Raw genomic sequence first — 17,392 nt, forward strand, 5'->3', positions numbered from 1 at the left:
CTATCCATTTATTTTTTAACATCATATATACTTTTATATAAATATTTACATTGTATACTATACAACCTCGCCACTAAAACCTCACAATAATATTAACATTTGACAGTTATTCTCATAATACGACGAGCAAAGCGAAAGAATCAATCAAATATCACGAAAAAGTGTCAACAATTAATATCTTTTTATGAATGGAATATCTAATGTAAACTTGACTCTTAATATATTTACAGTACATTAATTAAATTTTGTGTGGAATATAAAGATTTATAAACACATCGAAAAATATCGTCGAAAGTGTATAGTATAATTTATTCTATCATAATTGAAACGATAAACATATAGTAATAAATTCACGATAATTACAGATGATTATTTTTATAATAACGGTCTAATCCAAATATCTTTAACATTAGATACTTTTAAATACTTAAGAAATTTATTGTAATTTGCATAATATTTTGAAATACGTATGTACATCTAGTGACAGCTAGTTTATTATAACAATTGTTTATTGTAATACACATAAGACAAATGTAAAATGTCTACATACTTATCTTTGATAAATCGTAACGAGTCTATTAAACAAAAAGCAAAAAGCATGAATAGATTATTCAGAAGATACTTAAAACATTACAATCAGCATCCATTATAATGCCTCGTGTCGATTAAATAATATTCATAATATTATTGAATATTTCACATTGTTGCTGTCAGAGCTTGAATTGTTTACGCGCCGCGTTTAGCGCACGCGCACCGTATGTACGAATAGCGCGTGCCGTGTTTACGAGCGCTTCGCGTGCCATCATTCACTAAATAGCGTTCATACGGGCGAATGGCAAAGCGCTGCGTTTCATCACATTTTTTTCACTGTTAAACGTTTTTATATTATATAAATATAATAAATGTTTATTAACGATTAATTTACGATTCATACATGTATAGAAATAAAGTACTCTTTAATAAAGTATGCATACGTATGCAACTTAAAATGATAATTAACGAAATATATACATGTGTTATTTAATGTGCGGTTAAAAAGATGCTGTAGTATCTCTAGTGTATATAGCAAGTTAGATATTATTTGTAATATTATTGAATATTTCGTCGTCGTCAGATCGGTGGTGGCACAGCCATGAAAAATGTTTACGCGCTGCGTAGCGAGATCCATTGTGTACATACGGCGAGTAGCGCGAATCGGATTTACGAGTGGTTTACGTACTACCATTCACTCACTGGCATTTGTACGGTCTCGCAGAGCGCATCGCTCCATATTTCTTCGTATTTCTTTAATGTTAAATATTGTTATATCTTATGAAATAATATCTTATGTAATAGTAATTGACTATTAACCGACACGATTAACGATTCGTAAGCGTATCTAAACGGCGATTCTATAACAAGATTATATACATATCTCGCGATTTATTTCTTTGAAATGCATAACTTCTTGTAAATAATAACCCCCCTAATGCCAACCAGTATCCATTGCACCATTGTTAAGTAACATTAATATTAACATTTGATAATACTAATAATATTAATAATTATTAATACAACATAACCACAAGTTGTCAGTTATATTATTTAATGCCCTATTATTGAAAGATATTGTAGTAAACGGAAATTAAATTTTATTTGTAATATTGTTGAATATTTCGTCATAGTTAGATCGTTGTAGCTTGAGTTGTGCTTGCGCGCCGCGGCTGATACGTCACATGTTTACGAGCGCTAATAGCGCGTCACGTGTTTACAAGCTACCATTCATTCGCTAACATTCGTACGGACAGGTAGCAGAATCCGGTGCTCCGCATTTCTTTGATACAGAATGATATCAAACATTGCTCTATTTTATAGCTAATACGATAATGCTTATTAACGATGTGTAATGATTTATAAGCATATCGAAATAACGACTCTCTAATATACACATGTACACATTCATACAATTTCAAGTGACTCATTTCTTGAAAATTCATAATTTTTTAAACATTAACCCCTCCCGTGGGTACGGCCTTGACGTGGCAGAGGGGCTCAGTATTCCGAGAAGTTCCGTTGGATTCCCCAACGGAACCCCAAAGACGAAGAAGCTAACAGTACCCGTTGCACCGTTATTAATAACATTAATATTAACTTTAGGTAATATTACTGTTATTAATAATGTATTAACACAGCATAGCCACGAGTCGTCCAATGGCTCTCTTATGTGGCAAATGCGTTCACGCATTAATATATTTACACAGCATAGCCACGAGTCGTGAAATGGCTCTTATGTGACAAAGTTGTTTAACGCATTTCACGCATTAATCGTCGGTTTTTAACCGACATTCCGCCGCCGATTCAATTGAATGAACGAACTGCAGCCAATTCGTCGCGCCGCGCGTTTGCTTCGGGAGTGCCGTACAAGTAATCGGACTAAGAAATTTTTTTCTCGTCCTGCGAGGGCTCGTTTGAGAAAAACCAAGTTCGTGCCGGGAGTCGCACTGTCAAGGAGGGAGCACGGGATCTCATTGAGGCATAATCGGCTACGTCCTCACGCCACGTGCGTGTAACATTCACAGCCGGTGATGCCAGCACTCGCACCCGCTTGATGTGTTATGTTTCGCACAGTTGCAAACTGCATTAAACGGCTGAGTGAGAACACGCTCTGTCTTCGACAAGTGGTTCGGTCCCAATCGGCAAGATTTCAATCGGCTGACTTGTTTCCGTCGCTTCTCTTGATTTCTTATTTTCGACACAGCATTGCCACGAGTCGTGAAAGGGCTCCTATGTGGCGCGTGCGTTTCACGCACTAATTCACGCGATTATTTTTAATCGCCAACGATTTTTTTTTTTTTATTTTATTTTCCCTTCCTTAATAAATCCTAAACAAATCGCATTTAATCTGACTCGATCAGAGCTTAATTCGGGCGGTTATGCGTGTGCCGAGAGACTGGATCCCAATTGTCTGATTGTCTAGATTGTTAGGCAGATGGGTACCTTTTCTTTCGTCACATTTACCAACTTTCTCGATAGCCCGGGTGACGTTTGATATCACGTGTATGGTATCCGCCCTGGTGATTCGACCTAAACCGTTGGCTATGTGATGGTTGATTCAATTTTAGATGTGATTTCTAAGAAACAAGAGACGTCGGATTCAAGTCAGTCGATTCGTCTTCTTCCGCTTCGATCCTAGCCTTTGCTTGAAGAGTTACCGTGTGTCCCGAAAAGCTCGCTGACTCGGGTGCTGACTGGACCGACGGAACTTGATATTTTCACGGGTAACAAAAATTAGTTTGCGCGCGATTATAATAATTCGCGAGTGTTTTTCGCGAGTGTCCTGTGCTGCGAGGACATCCGACGACCCGACATCTTGAGAGGAGGAGGAGGCCTAGGAGATGCATCGGGCACCGGCGGAGCAACCTTGCGGTAAATATACATTTTTTGTCAAGATGAAATTATTTCTTTTCTCATTTATTTGAATCACTGAATTTCGATAATTCAAAATTTATTTTAGTTTGAAAAAAAAAATAATTTAAAGTTTAATATGAACTTATTTCTATTAAAGATTTTTTTTGAAAATTATTTATTAATTATTAATTATTTCAATAAATATCTAATTGTAAAACAAATAAATTCGATATACGTAAAAATTACGATACTACTATATTTAAATTATCTATTATTTAGAGCGCTATAATTGTATGTTTTATTTGTGTTACAGAATCATTGTAGCTACGTTGCAGAATTAACTCCGCTGTTGCGCATCGGATCGGTGAGTGATAAATTTTTTACATTAGGATAACAAATCTGTGAAATTATATTAGATTATTTTTATGTATTTATTATAAAAGTATTGCAGTTGAACATGTCTTCACAGATTCGTTGTCCTAAAATGGATAGACTTAAGTAATTTGGGGTGTATATTTAATCCTGATATGATATCATTTATTGCTTCATTGTATTGTAATGCACTTGTATAGACACATAGAACTCATGAAAGAGTTCATTATGTCAATGTTTTATTATTTTATGTTGTCTTTCGCATTTTAATTGGGAGACATATTAATTGCTTAAAAGTTATCAATCTCGCAAGAAAGTATGAGTAAAATATTTCATTGTTTTAAGAAATTAAATATATACTTATGTAACAATATATAACATATAAAGTAATGTAGATAATTTAAAAATAATAGAATTTAATTTATTAAGTATTTCTTTAAAAATATATTAATATTTGGAATTTAATTATGGAATTCATTAAATTTTCGATTTTCTTAAAACTCAATAATAGAAATGACATAAAACCAATACGCAAAGTAAATTCAATTAAGTAATTAGTATTTTTTGAAAACAAGTTTTAATTTAAATATTTTTATAATACATATTTTTCAATATGAAAACAGAAACAAAAATTACGAAAAGATCTTCATATTTTATGTTTATATATAATAATATAAATATAAATATAAATGAATATATTATGTATGTTCTTTACCTATCTTTCCTATATTTTATCAGGATTAAATATCTAAATCGGCGCATAAAAGAGATATGTATAGTGTGTATGTCTGTATATACATATATATATATATATATATATATATATATATATATATATATATAAAATTTATACAGATATTTTTTTAATAATATATATCACAAACATAAGTAAACGATTAATGAACAGTAATAATAAATTATACAACAAACGTGCCGATTTGATCCTAATTATGTATAATCTATTCATCTATATTAATAACTTGGCGTAAGTTAAAGCAAAATTTAATATGGTGTGAGATTCAATTACGTGAGATGAAAGTTACATTTCGAAGAATGTAAATTGATAATCATAAATTATGAATTTACTTTTATTTAAAATACATTTGTTTTATCTTTGAAAGTTTATTTTTAATTTAAATTCCGACTTAATATAAATTTTGTTAACATATCAAAGATTTTCTTATTTACATTGTTACATTATTATTTTCTCATTTACATTTTATTAAATTTATTTTTTCTCATATTGTATTTGATAAATTATGTAGCTGCATATACAATATTTAGTATTTAAAATTTATATTAATATCATAATTTGTAAAATTGTGTATTGCGTAATATTGGCATGCTGATTATGCGAGAAATTTATTATCTCGCTCGAATCTCACGTCAAATGACATTTATTTTAAACTTTTTATTCGTTCTCATTTGATTCATGGTGAGATTTAAATAATGGTTTTGACGTACGCGAATGATACAAACGAATAATATAGGCCTTAAATTTTTTTTATTTGAATATATATTATTAATTATGTAGATTACAATTTTTATTTTTATTTTTTTATTTTCATGCAATATTTTTAACTTATTATTTAATTTGCTTAAATTCTATTCATAACATATAATCGAATTTCTTTACTTTGAATCAAACATTAATCATACGTATTACGCAAAAACGCGATAGTATTAATAAATTAATTTTAAAAATCATTATTAAAAATTTCATATTTTATAAATATTTGAACGGCCTTCGACGGCATTTAACACGATTTTATGATCGATATGCACATATAAATCAAGCAAAGAATACCGCCATTAATAATTAGCCGGTATTTGAAGGAGTATAACTCCTTCCTATCATTTCTGGCTATATGTGGCCAGAATCTCTGGCTATAGATCGATGGCCAGATCAACGATGGAACAACATGGCCAAAAGCAACGATAGGTAGGTTCAATTTGACCTGAAGAATTACAAAAGATCAATGATATACTGATCAAAATTAATGAAAATGTGTAAATTGGTAAAAATTTTTGGATATACGTGTGATTGCACGTAATTATGGGGGGAAATGATAAAATGTCATCTATGTCTTTGACATAGATGTCTAAATTAGTTGAATTCTTTTCCCGAATACATTTCCCAACTGAATGATTGCGGATTAGGAATCTCGTTGGATTAGCCAGCACAAAATAAAGATTCGATTAGGTAGAGAAACTATGAAAAAATTCGTAGAGAGGGATACTATTAAAATTTGCGAATAGCAATTATGAAAATTCGGGTGGGTAAAAATTCGAGTTTTAATACACACACACACACACACACACACACACACACACACACACACACACACACACACACACACACACACACACACACACACACACACACACACACACACACACACACACACACACACACACACACACACACAATAATATAAATTAATAGTGATATTATTACAATCTATAAATTGTAAAAGAATAATCTATGAATTGGTGTATCTGTTATGTGAAATGATAATTGTAAATGATAATTTTATATTAAAAATCTGTTTGTATCATATTAAATATAAATAGTTATTGTAAGATCCATCCGAAATCACGCCTTTTTCAGTTTGTTGAAAATTCTCTTTGCGAAATTAATTCCGGATTTTTTCGATTCTTAGAAATAGTGATTTCCACAAGTCAAGTTAATGACAATTATTATTATTTTTTAAGATTGAGATTGCAAAATTAAATATTCAAAAAAAAGATTTCCTTTTTTCTAATATTTTAATATTTATATTTGTTCTTCCGTTATTAGTACTGTATTAATTTGTGATGTCTTTATGACTTAATAATAGATTGAACATGGATAATGATTCTTTGTAGAGATTTGAATCATTGCATACAGAAAATTATAAAAAAAATTATACAAAATTACATTATATATTTTTAAAAATTCTTTTATGTGATTTTATTTAAATAATAAATAATACACAAAAATTATAAAAAAGATAAAAGATGCAAGAAATGTTATATTGTTAAACGTTTAAACATGAAATTCTTCAATCTCATTATTATTGATCTCGACTTGTCTCGAATAGTTAATACCAGAGATTTTTTCGTATGTGTTACTCGCATATATAACAAAGATGCATGTATTTTAGTATTTTTAAATATATTTTTTTGTAATAATTTTTTTTTCATAAAAATTCTATTCATATGCCTTTTAATAAGCCTTTTTAGTGATGGAAGAATATTTTTTCATATGAATTTTAAGTTAGCAATAACGACAAAATTCTTATATTTAACAATGCGACAAAAGAATCAATTAATGTTGCGGGAAGGTGTCAAGAACTAAGTCTTACATGGCCTTTTTATAAATGAAGGAATAGAATAGATTTTTTTCTTATTCAATAGAATAATCATAAAAAGGCAAATTATCATAAAAAAACAAAACAATATTTGAAATAAATACAATATTTGAAACTAATAAATAATAAACCAATATGATACAAATGTAACGAAAACTTCTATAGAATATTGTACAATATAAAATAAAACATTGCTATGAGAAATTATTTGAAGCTAAATAAATTCACAATGTATACAATATTGTCTGAATTATAATCAACTTTAAAACATATTTATTATATTTAAAATAACTTTAAAATACATTTACATGAATTTCGAATAAATGATCTCGTTCCAATTTGTAACGAATGGAATAAAATATGCGATACATTTATTTGAAAATTATTCAAATCACAACTCTCAAAAAGGCAACGTTGTAATACATAGAAGTTTATTTAAATTAATGTTGCAATTTAAAATACACGCATTCAACATTTGTACGTATGAATCTGCTTCACGAAATATAAAATACATTCTTAAAATTTGATCTTACAATGTGAATGCTTTTCAAATAAATATATTAAAATATAATAAATATATTAAAATAAATATAATAAATATATTAAAATATATATATATATATATATATTGAAATATGTAATTGAAACTTTACACGTATAATATTAAAATGATATTTTCAAAAAACGTTAAAAAAAGATATATCCGCTATTACATTGTATATAAAATGATCTTTTATATAAAAAACATTTGATAATTAAAAGTGATGCGAATTTAATCGTCAGTAAAATCTGATATAGCTATTGCATTTGTATATGTGTCATATAATTGCATTGCTGTGAATTCCGTTCCAAATTCTAAATGGAAGCAATCTTAAAATTAAACTCTTGTAGTATCAAAACTTGGCACGCCTGAGTTGCATTAAGACAAATACATAGTCATTGTAACGTATGACTTATTCTTATCATATTCATATAATAAATAAATATACTTTAAATATTTTACAAACCTAACTTTTATCTTTGTGGAATATAAATTTTTTGTAAAAAAATCTTTTGTAAAAAAATCTTTCAACGATTAATCTCTCAAAATTAATCATTTTTTTCGTTTATTCGATTCGCTATATTTCGATAATTAAAGATTCATAGTTCAAAAAAGAGATTTAAACATTTTATTTGTAATTTTATTTTTACAAAGATCTTTTTTGAAAGTTATATAATTATTTTAATAGATATCTAATTGAGTTGTAAAATATGAGTTTAATGTGTATAAGAATGATTTTTTGATATCAATCATTCCAAGTACTGCTTTAATTTGAACGTTCTGTTTGCGTGTTACGGAATTCGTAGCAACGTTACAAATTAATTCCACTGTTGCGTATCGGATTGATGTGTAACGAATTTTTATATAGGATAACAAATTCGGTAGCGATATATATTACATGAAAGATTTTAATAAATTTTAAAAGAGATTCAATATATTTTGTTTCTATTTCTAATATTTCAATATTTACATTAATATATTATAATATTTCTAATATATTTCGAAAAATAATTAGTAATACTTTGTGAGTGACTCTGTATATAGAATAGAAATTATAAATATATAATATCTCTTGATATCATATCTCTTGATGTGTTGAATATGCGTATGAAAAAATGCAACGGATAAAGGCTATCGAATTATTTTCTCAAATTGAAACTGTCATTGAAAATAATATTTTGCGAGTGTATATATGTGATGCATCAGCGACCGTTTGGTGTTCTCGACGTCGTCGTGAAGCAAACCTACGTACGCGACGTGTCGTCGTCATTGTCACTTGGATATCGGAAAAACATTCGCGTGAATCTTAGACTCAGGAGGATGGCAACGATTCGCTTTCCTCACTCCGGAAAGGCGGAAACGTCGAGTGAAAATCCGTGACAAAGACGCGTGACGCCATACGGCGTCTCACCCGCATGCAAGGCGTTTCTTTGTTGAACGACTATGCAAATATTATCGAAGAACGCAAACCGAATAGTATGCAAACGGAATCGTTTCGCGTATGAGCAAAGTAAAATCGATTTCACGGCTGAATTGGTTACTTCACAAGGAGACCCCACTGATAACAGATCTTACTAGATAAATAAATTGTTTTTGCAGAGAACATTATGTTGAAAACATATTATAATATTAAAATGATTTTATCGGAAAATATTTAATCTCGTTATCTCGAATTTACACTGCAATGGAATATTAAACTCTTTAATGAAAAATAAACTTTCGATATTTTGTTACATTTATCGTGGAATTAAAATCAAATATCAAATGGAAAAGTTATTATTCGACTCATTACTGAATCGTTTTTCTCAAGTAGAAAACAAAGTGACTTTGAAAATAAGTGTGTTTATGTTTGCGAAAGAATATTCTCGATGGATAATTATTCATTCATTCGGATAGCTTTCTTTACTTTCTAATTTCTAATCAGCATCTTGTAAAAAAATCATACATGGAAGTATCGAGATTGAATCTGAAATCCACTCACTATAAATCCCCGGTTCTCACACGGAACCGTACGTTGTTACACTTTAAACAAAAGCGGAAGTGCCTTATTAAATGCAGACAGAGTCAGCTGTTGTAAATTATCGCTCGGTTCAGTGCGTGGTAAGAAAAAAACGTTATGCAAGTACCGCTTGTAAGAGGAACCGTCGTATCCTCGTGATTTTTAATCAGGTTTTATAAGCTTGTACCTCAGAGAATGCAGCGAAAAAGTAATCGAAGACTGTGTAAAATATGCAGGAAAATATACGCGCACGAAGCGGGTCCGGCGAGCCGCAATTTGCCAACACCAGAGCATTATGAAAAAAAAACACAAAATAAATTTGTAAAAAAGAGCAAATAGATCAAATATATTCTCCGTGACAGATGGATCAACCGTAGGTGAACCCCAACAGGGAGCGCCTGACAGTTTCGCGACCATAAATCTTGATTCTCCCTCGGGTCGAGTTACAATCGATATAGAACGAAGGGAGCCAAACGAGGCTTTCGTCGTTACTATCGCGTGGTTGTTAATGAGAACTCGCCGGAATCATGGCATCAAATAAAGTGACCACAATGAAATTTTGAGAATACAGACGACACGCTGTACATATACGAGCGCGAGAAGAAAATGGGATAAAACCGGATGGGTGAATCGAACCTGCTATTTTCGAAAGTACTTTGGAAAGTACTATGATTGCGTTGTTAAAAATTAATACAGTTTAAGTGCATAAGTCCTGTCTAAAGTCTATCGAGCATTAGTTTATTCTTCACTTTATCTTTTTCTCTCACAAACTTAGATTGACGTCCGATTTTTATTTCTTTACGAAGTAAAACATACATTTCTTTACATATTTTTATTCCGTATGTTAATCTATCCACGTTGTGAAATTCTCTTCCATACTTTCCATTATTTTAGAATAAATATTAGTTTTATTTTATAATATTAATATAATAATTTAAATATCTTCTCTCTCTCTCTCTCTCTCTCTCTCTCTCTCTCTCTCTCCCCTGGTCTCTTTTTACAAATATAATCATATATACAGTTTAATTCAAAGATATAATATTTATAATAATTATTTGGTATTTCAGTAATTATCAGATAGAAAATTTAATCAAGTTTATATCTTCTTAAAATTTAAATTTCAATATTTTTAAATTACTGTATATTTCAAAAACATTGTTTGAAAAATTTTTTAAAATTAGATATTATTACATTAAAATTATATGATATAAAAGGATAAATTGATAATAACAGGCCTATTAGTACTTTACAATTTTTTATCAATGTCTTAAGAAAAGTATCAAAATGTTTTGCTTTTACAGTAACGCGATTACCGCATTAACAAAGACAAGCCACGATACAACTCACTTTTATCGCGAACGTGTAAATGTAGACTTTTATACGCGTCCATAACTCGAAACTTAGCACCAGACTTAGCCGTTTTCATCTTGGAGCAGCAGGGTTCATCTATCCACGCGAGAGTACTCCAAAGACCCAGCTAATCGCACGCTTTTATATCTCCCAGCCACAAGAGTCCGTCCTTTTACGAGACACACTAAAGTAACATTTAAGTCGCCTCAACGACAAGCATTCACTCGACATACACCTTTTTATGATACAATCTCAGACCGATAAAGTACTGTAACATGATACAATTTTCCAAGAGTACACTTAAATAACAAGATTAATAGATATTTGTTTGGAGATTTAATTATAGAAATATGTGTTATTTAAAATTAAAATGCATGTTAAAATTAAATGTTTAAAATTAAAATTAATTGAGATTAAATATTCAAATATCATGATAAAGTATGTCGATATAAAATTCATTTTCGCTAAAGGAAAATTTTGTTTATCTATATGTAAAACGCAAATCATCTAGAATATATTATATATAATATATAAATATCTATGAATATATAACGAAACAGTAATAACAGTAATAATAAAAATTTTGCATTTTCAAAAGAATTTAAATTAACAAGTTGAATATATAGTGCACATGTAGTGTTACAAAAATAATATATTACAGAATAATTAATTTGCATTTAATTAACATCCTCGAAACTTAGATATGCAGTTTCTTTTTCTTTCAGTCATGAACATATGAAAGAATCATGATTTATCGAATCATCGTTTGTTTTCCTTATTATTTCCTTATTATTTTTTATTTCCCGTCTGTTGCATTGTACAGCAAATCTTTCGAATCGTTTTTCTATTGTTTATCTAAATCTCAACTTGTCGATCATACATTCAACTTGATGATTCTTACACTGTTATTTCTACTAGTAAGTTTATTTTTTTCTCTTTACTGCAGTATGTTTGGTTTTTATCAGTCTGCGTTTGATCTCACAGGAATTATGGGATTCAATAACATTGCGAAAATTGTCACAACTCGCAAATAAAGCAGGTAAATGTTGATCCGTTAATAAGACCATAAGACCATTACACATAAGCTTAACTTACACATAACTTAAATTTATTAAGAATAATATTTATATTACATAATATTTTTTATAATTATTGTTTCCTTTGATACTATAATTATTGTTTCCTTAGATTCTAAAAGAATAAGAAATAAAATGTAAATCACATTTGTCTGATAATGTTAGGTCATAATTTTTTTGTATTATATTTTGATTAATTAAGATAATGAAACGGTTATTTAAAATTAATTTTTTCTAAATTTAATATACTTCAGCAATGTGATTCAGCAAATTAGATTTAATGTTTAAGAAATAAGTTTATTTTTATATAGATAAAAAATATGTATTAAAATTATAATATTGAATTATAATATTATAACTAAATTGCAAAATTTAATTAAGAAAATAAATTTAATTATGATATTGATTCTTTATGATGTATGATTCTTTATGTTTTAATTAATTAAAATTATAATAAAAATATAATTTCACTCTTTTCTTAAACAAAACTTTATAAGTAATAACAATAAATTAATTTACACGAATAGTTTTTGATTATAACAAAAGTAAATTGTATTCTTTAAATTCGAAGATTTAAATGTATCTAGCATGTATCTAGTATTTAGAATCTGAATTTTTTGCTGATTTAAACATAATTTATTTATCACTTTTAAATTAAGAATATACGAATTGATACATTGAATATCTCGAAACATATTATATATCTATAACACTAAATTGTGATTATATTATGATAAATTTTTAGACAACCGCATTTTAATTAGTAATTAATTCAATGTAATTAATCATATTACACCATGATATTAGAATGATTCATTTTTTTATTTAAATCAAAATATTTAAATCAAATTTTAGTAGCATCAATTAATTAATATAAGTATAGTTGTAATTAACACTAAATATTAAGCTGATTATAGAATTTATATTTTTCTCGAATAATATTTTCACGATCACTTTTCGAAGAAATTTCATTGTAATATAATGTAATATAAAACGCGCGTCGCATGTGATAAATCTAGAGAATGTTGTGCAAAGTACCATGCGATTATCTCATTCTAGTAATTAGTACGTATGATCGTAATTAATTATATTTTTGCGTGAGCTGCTTTGCACGAGTGTATAGGATAAATTTACGAGGAAAGAAAGAAGGCCCGGGAGGCATCGAGCAAAAACGAAGAAGAATAAAATAAAAAAATTATTATTTCTTATTTTATTTACTTCCAGAATTAATTATTTTATATGCTTGAAAATTATTTTTTTAAATAATTATTTTGAGCATTATTATAATTAACATATATTTTATAATTATAAAAACACAATTTTGTCATTACACATTACATTATAGTAAGTAATATAGTTTTTATTTTATATTTTATATTATTTTTTATGAAGATTTAATATTTTAATAGTATTGAATCTTCATAAAGATTCTACAAATACAGACACACACATGTATATATGTATATGTATGTATGTATGTATGTATGTATATGTATGTATTCAAAATTAAGATAATTATAGATAATTATTAAATTAAGATCTTGATATAAATAAATTAATAAAGATAATATAAATATTTTTAATCTTGGATTTGATAATCCCCTTTAAATTGATTAAACATCGAAATCAAATAAGATTTAAAAAAGAAGATTTTTAAAAGTTAAAAATTGAGAATTCTATAATGATATTAATAATTTAATTTATCGATAATTTTATTTTATTAATTTTTTATTTCAAATAAATTATATCGTTTCTAATAGTTATATTTAGGATTCAACTGTTAACTCTAAGTATTGCTCGCATACGCAAGAGAAGCAAAAAAAGAAAGACGCAAAATGAAATTGGATAAGATGGAAATTGAATCATAGGTAAGATTGAAATAATATATTTATATATTTTATTATTTATGAATTATATATATATATATATATATATATATATATATATATATATACATAAATAATGTAAGATGGAAAAATTCTTAATTAACTATGTTTTACGTTATTTTTCCTTTGTCTTTTTTTAATTATATTTGAAATTTTTATTTGACCATTAATTTTCGAAATTACTTATTGTAAAAATCGGTATAAGTAAACAAAATTTACAGAAAATTTTTACATACGCATTTTGTAAAAATAAATAAAAAGTATCTTCAAATTTCACATAATAATTCCATTTCTTACAATTCTCTCGATTTTCAATAAAATGTGACTATTAAACCATCTGGATATCAAAATATGAGTTCTTATTCTCTCTCACGTCATATATAATTCATGTTTTTCTAATTCTAATTAACGCAAATAACTTTAATTTTCAAATTCTCGTTTCACGATCGTTCACATTAGAATTGAATCAATAGCATATATTCGCTATAGAGCGTGAATGTTCGTGTTAAGCTACACCGATCTATTATCTTCAATGCGCGGCTATATACAGGATTTACATCTATAACCGCGCCCAGCCATTATCCGTATTAACCACCACCTGAAATATTTTCAGCTTCTCGGTCATTTTTTTTCCACTCGTGACGCTTAATGATTGCAAGCGCGGGAAAACGAGCGCGAAACCTTTTTGTCATCGCGCACGGAAATAGCGCAACGCTCTTGCGAAAGGAATTACGGTCGCATGACGCGCCTATTTACGATTCATATAAATTGCGTCGACCGTCGGTGGAGTGGTAGAGAGAGAAGAGTGGTTATACACGGGGCGGTCCATTACATCTCGCGTGTAACGCGTACGTGATTACCGCGATGTGTCATAGCCGCCGGGTGGGCGCAGCCACCAGGGCTAAAGCGCCGCGCCATGAATATTTATCCGCGGCTATTGCAAAATAAATGTCGGTGCCGAGAAAACCCTGGCGAAAGAGCAACAAAAAGAAACGAGGTATCGCGTAATCCCGGGCTACATTTTTCCACTGAACTCTCCTAGAGTATCGCGCTTGCGCTTGCACGATATCGACGGGAGGATTAAAATTTTATCCGATCCTCCCACGACTGTCGATATGACGACGACTGTCGATATGACGACGACTGTCGATATGACGACGACTTGTTGTTGTTGGACCCGCGCATTTTCCTGAAAGCTCGGATATTTATTTTCGTCGCCCGGAAATGCCGTACTTTCGCCGACTGCTCAGCCTCGGGAAACCAGTTCGCTTTCATACATTTTCGTTGCCATATGAAAAATTTGGCCGCAATGATAACTGCCTGAATAAAGTTCGCCCGCCTGAGGCTAAATGTACGCTTGAAAAAGGTTTCCATATCGAGAACCGCTCTCCAAATGACATTCATCGAGAGTTATACCCAGTTCTGGTTTCATAGTTCAGTTCAACTTGGTGATTAAAGTCAGGCTAGCGGAAGACTTTATGTCAATTCGTGATTTGCGTCTAATACAGGTTCTTTAATAATTAATATGGTCTGTATCTTAAATTATTATTTACGATTACTTTTCTTTAAATAGAAGCCTTTAGAAAGAATCTTCAAAAGAAAAAGATCATTTTGCCGCTGAATGTGTAAGCATTTCTTTGCTTGAAGAAATGTTTGCCGTTACCTAACTTAATTGCAGCTATAGAATTATCGATATTTTTTTTGAATTATCAACTACGATATCGGCTTATGGATTAGATCGTTAACCGCTGTATGCAGTTTTGCAGCTCTTGGTTTTTTTCCATCTGCACAAACCACACAGATTTTATAACAATCCATATTGCTTCAACCGAAATATACAGAAGCTTGCAATTTTATTCATTGATAACTGTCATGTAACATTTTAAATATCAATATAGTAGGACATTTGCAACTTTTCCCAAACTGCACAACAGTTTAACAATATTTCTATTTTTTTCGCTCAGAAACGCAATAAATTTTTTCCATAAAAAACACGAGCATCAACATATAATAAATGTATAAAGATTTGCAATTTTTATTATATAATTTTTCATTTCAATTCAACGATCTCTTGTTAAAAAAATTAAGATTAAGAAAGAACAGCGAGAATAAAAATGGCGAGTATTCAATATTTTTAAGAAACGTATTGGCAGTAAATTTTCTTTCTTTCCTTTCGTCCTTTTTTCTCTTTCTTCCTCTCGCTCCCCCCCCCTCTCTCTCTCTCTCTCTCTCTCTCTCTTCCCTCTCTTTCTTTTTTTCTCACGATATATTAGATCGCTTCTGTGAATTTTCTGAACTATTGCAAAACCGATTTTACTTTCCTCACGAGGGCAGAGTGAATGCCCATGATCACAGGCTCATGCCTAATATCTTGGCCTATAAAGTTCTTATAAAATAAAAGAAAATGAGAGTTAGGACCTCGGGCAGGCTTTGCACAGCGGCAGCAGAAATGATATATGATTGCCGCGAGTTAAGCTTTCGGCGGGTCGGTCTCTACTCTGACGTGAACAAACCCCATTTTTGAAGTCCGCTGGTTCGCGAAGTAAATTGTCTAAAGTGGCCGGTACACTGTCGGTTCTTTGCTCGAAAAGTTTCGCAAGCCCCTCCATCTTTCAGCACAGATATGTTGCTCATCAAATTCCGAAAATATAAATGGAAATGAAATTTTTACTAACTATAGGAGGACATGAGAATGCAATTTCTCCGAGCAAGTCTCAATTTATATTTAATCTTTCGAAATCACGATGTGCTCTTAGGAGAGCTTTTGTTCCTTCAAAAATTTATACTTACATCTAAGTGGCTTACGTGTTGACACGCTTCCATCTCTCAAAATATTTTATATTTCGCAATACGACATTCTGTGCGCCAAAGCTACACTTGAATCCCACGAGCAATATTAACGCATCACATGTCAAATTTTCCTGCGTGTACAATAGTATTCGGATAAAGTGAAAATCGATGGCTGCATCGAAACGTTAATCGTGTAGGAGTGCAGCGATGACTAGTGAACTTCTCACCCCGCTACGAATGGCGTTTCTCAAACGGGTAAACTTCTTCGGTAAACACACAACGGGAACCTACGTAACGGGGCATTGTTCGCGCAGGCGATGTTGGAATTCCCAGAACGAGCAACCACGGCGCTGGAACGTATGAAATTTGGGGGTTGCCAGATGTCTCATCGGGCAAGCAGGTCGCGTTAATCATGAAAGCGCGAATTCGGATATTTGAATGCAGTTGCTTTGTCCTACCGAACTGACCTCAGGAGCAGATCCTGCAAAATTATCGCCGACCCTCTGCCATTATCGCGTCTGCGAGTATTATCTATGACGATTCGGCTCGTGATACTGATCGATTGATTGTCCAGAATGAACTTCGCTAAAGCTTTCACAACAATAATTTATCGATTATTAAATTTAATATAGAGAATA

At 30.2% G+C, this 17,392-nt stretch overlaps 1 protein-coding gene and 1 long non-coding RNA gene across 9 annotated transcripts in view; one reads left to right on the forward strand and one right to left on the reverse strand.

Moving 5' to 3' along the window:
• The window catches only part of KaiR1D (Kainate-type ionotropic glutamate receptor subunit 1D), a 219,091-nt gene that overhangs the window by 165,314 nt on the left and 36,385 nt on the right, over positions 1 to 17,392 (reverse strand). The window lies entirely within an intron of this gene.
• LOC148936535 (uncharacterized) lies at positions 2,011 to 6,118 on the forward strand. The gene is made up of 2 exons (XR_016139442.1): positions 2,011 to 3,405; positions 3,701 to 6,118. It is a non-coding gene; the product is annotated as an uncharacterized LOC148936535 (long non-coding RNA).

This window comes from Pogonomyrmex barbatus, unplaced genomic scaffold (assembly GCF_055798465.1).
Source record: "Pogonomyrmex barbatus isolate J1 unplaced genomic scaffold, ASM5579846v1 scaffold20, whole genome shotgun sequence".
Classification (NCBI taxonomy): domain Eukaryota; kingdom Metazoa; phylum Arthropoda; class Insecta; order Hymenoptera; family Formicidae; genus Pogonomyrmex; species Pogonomyrmex barbatus.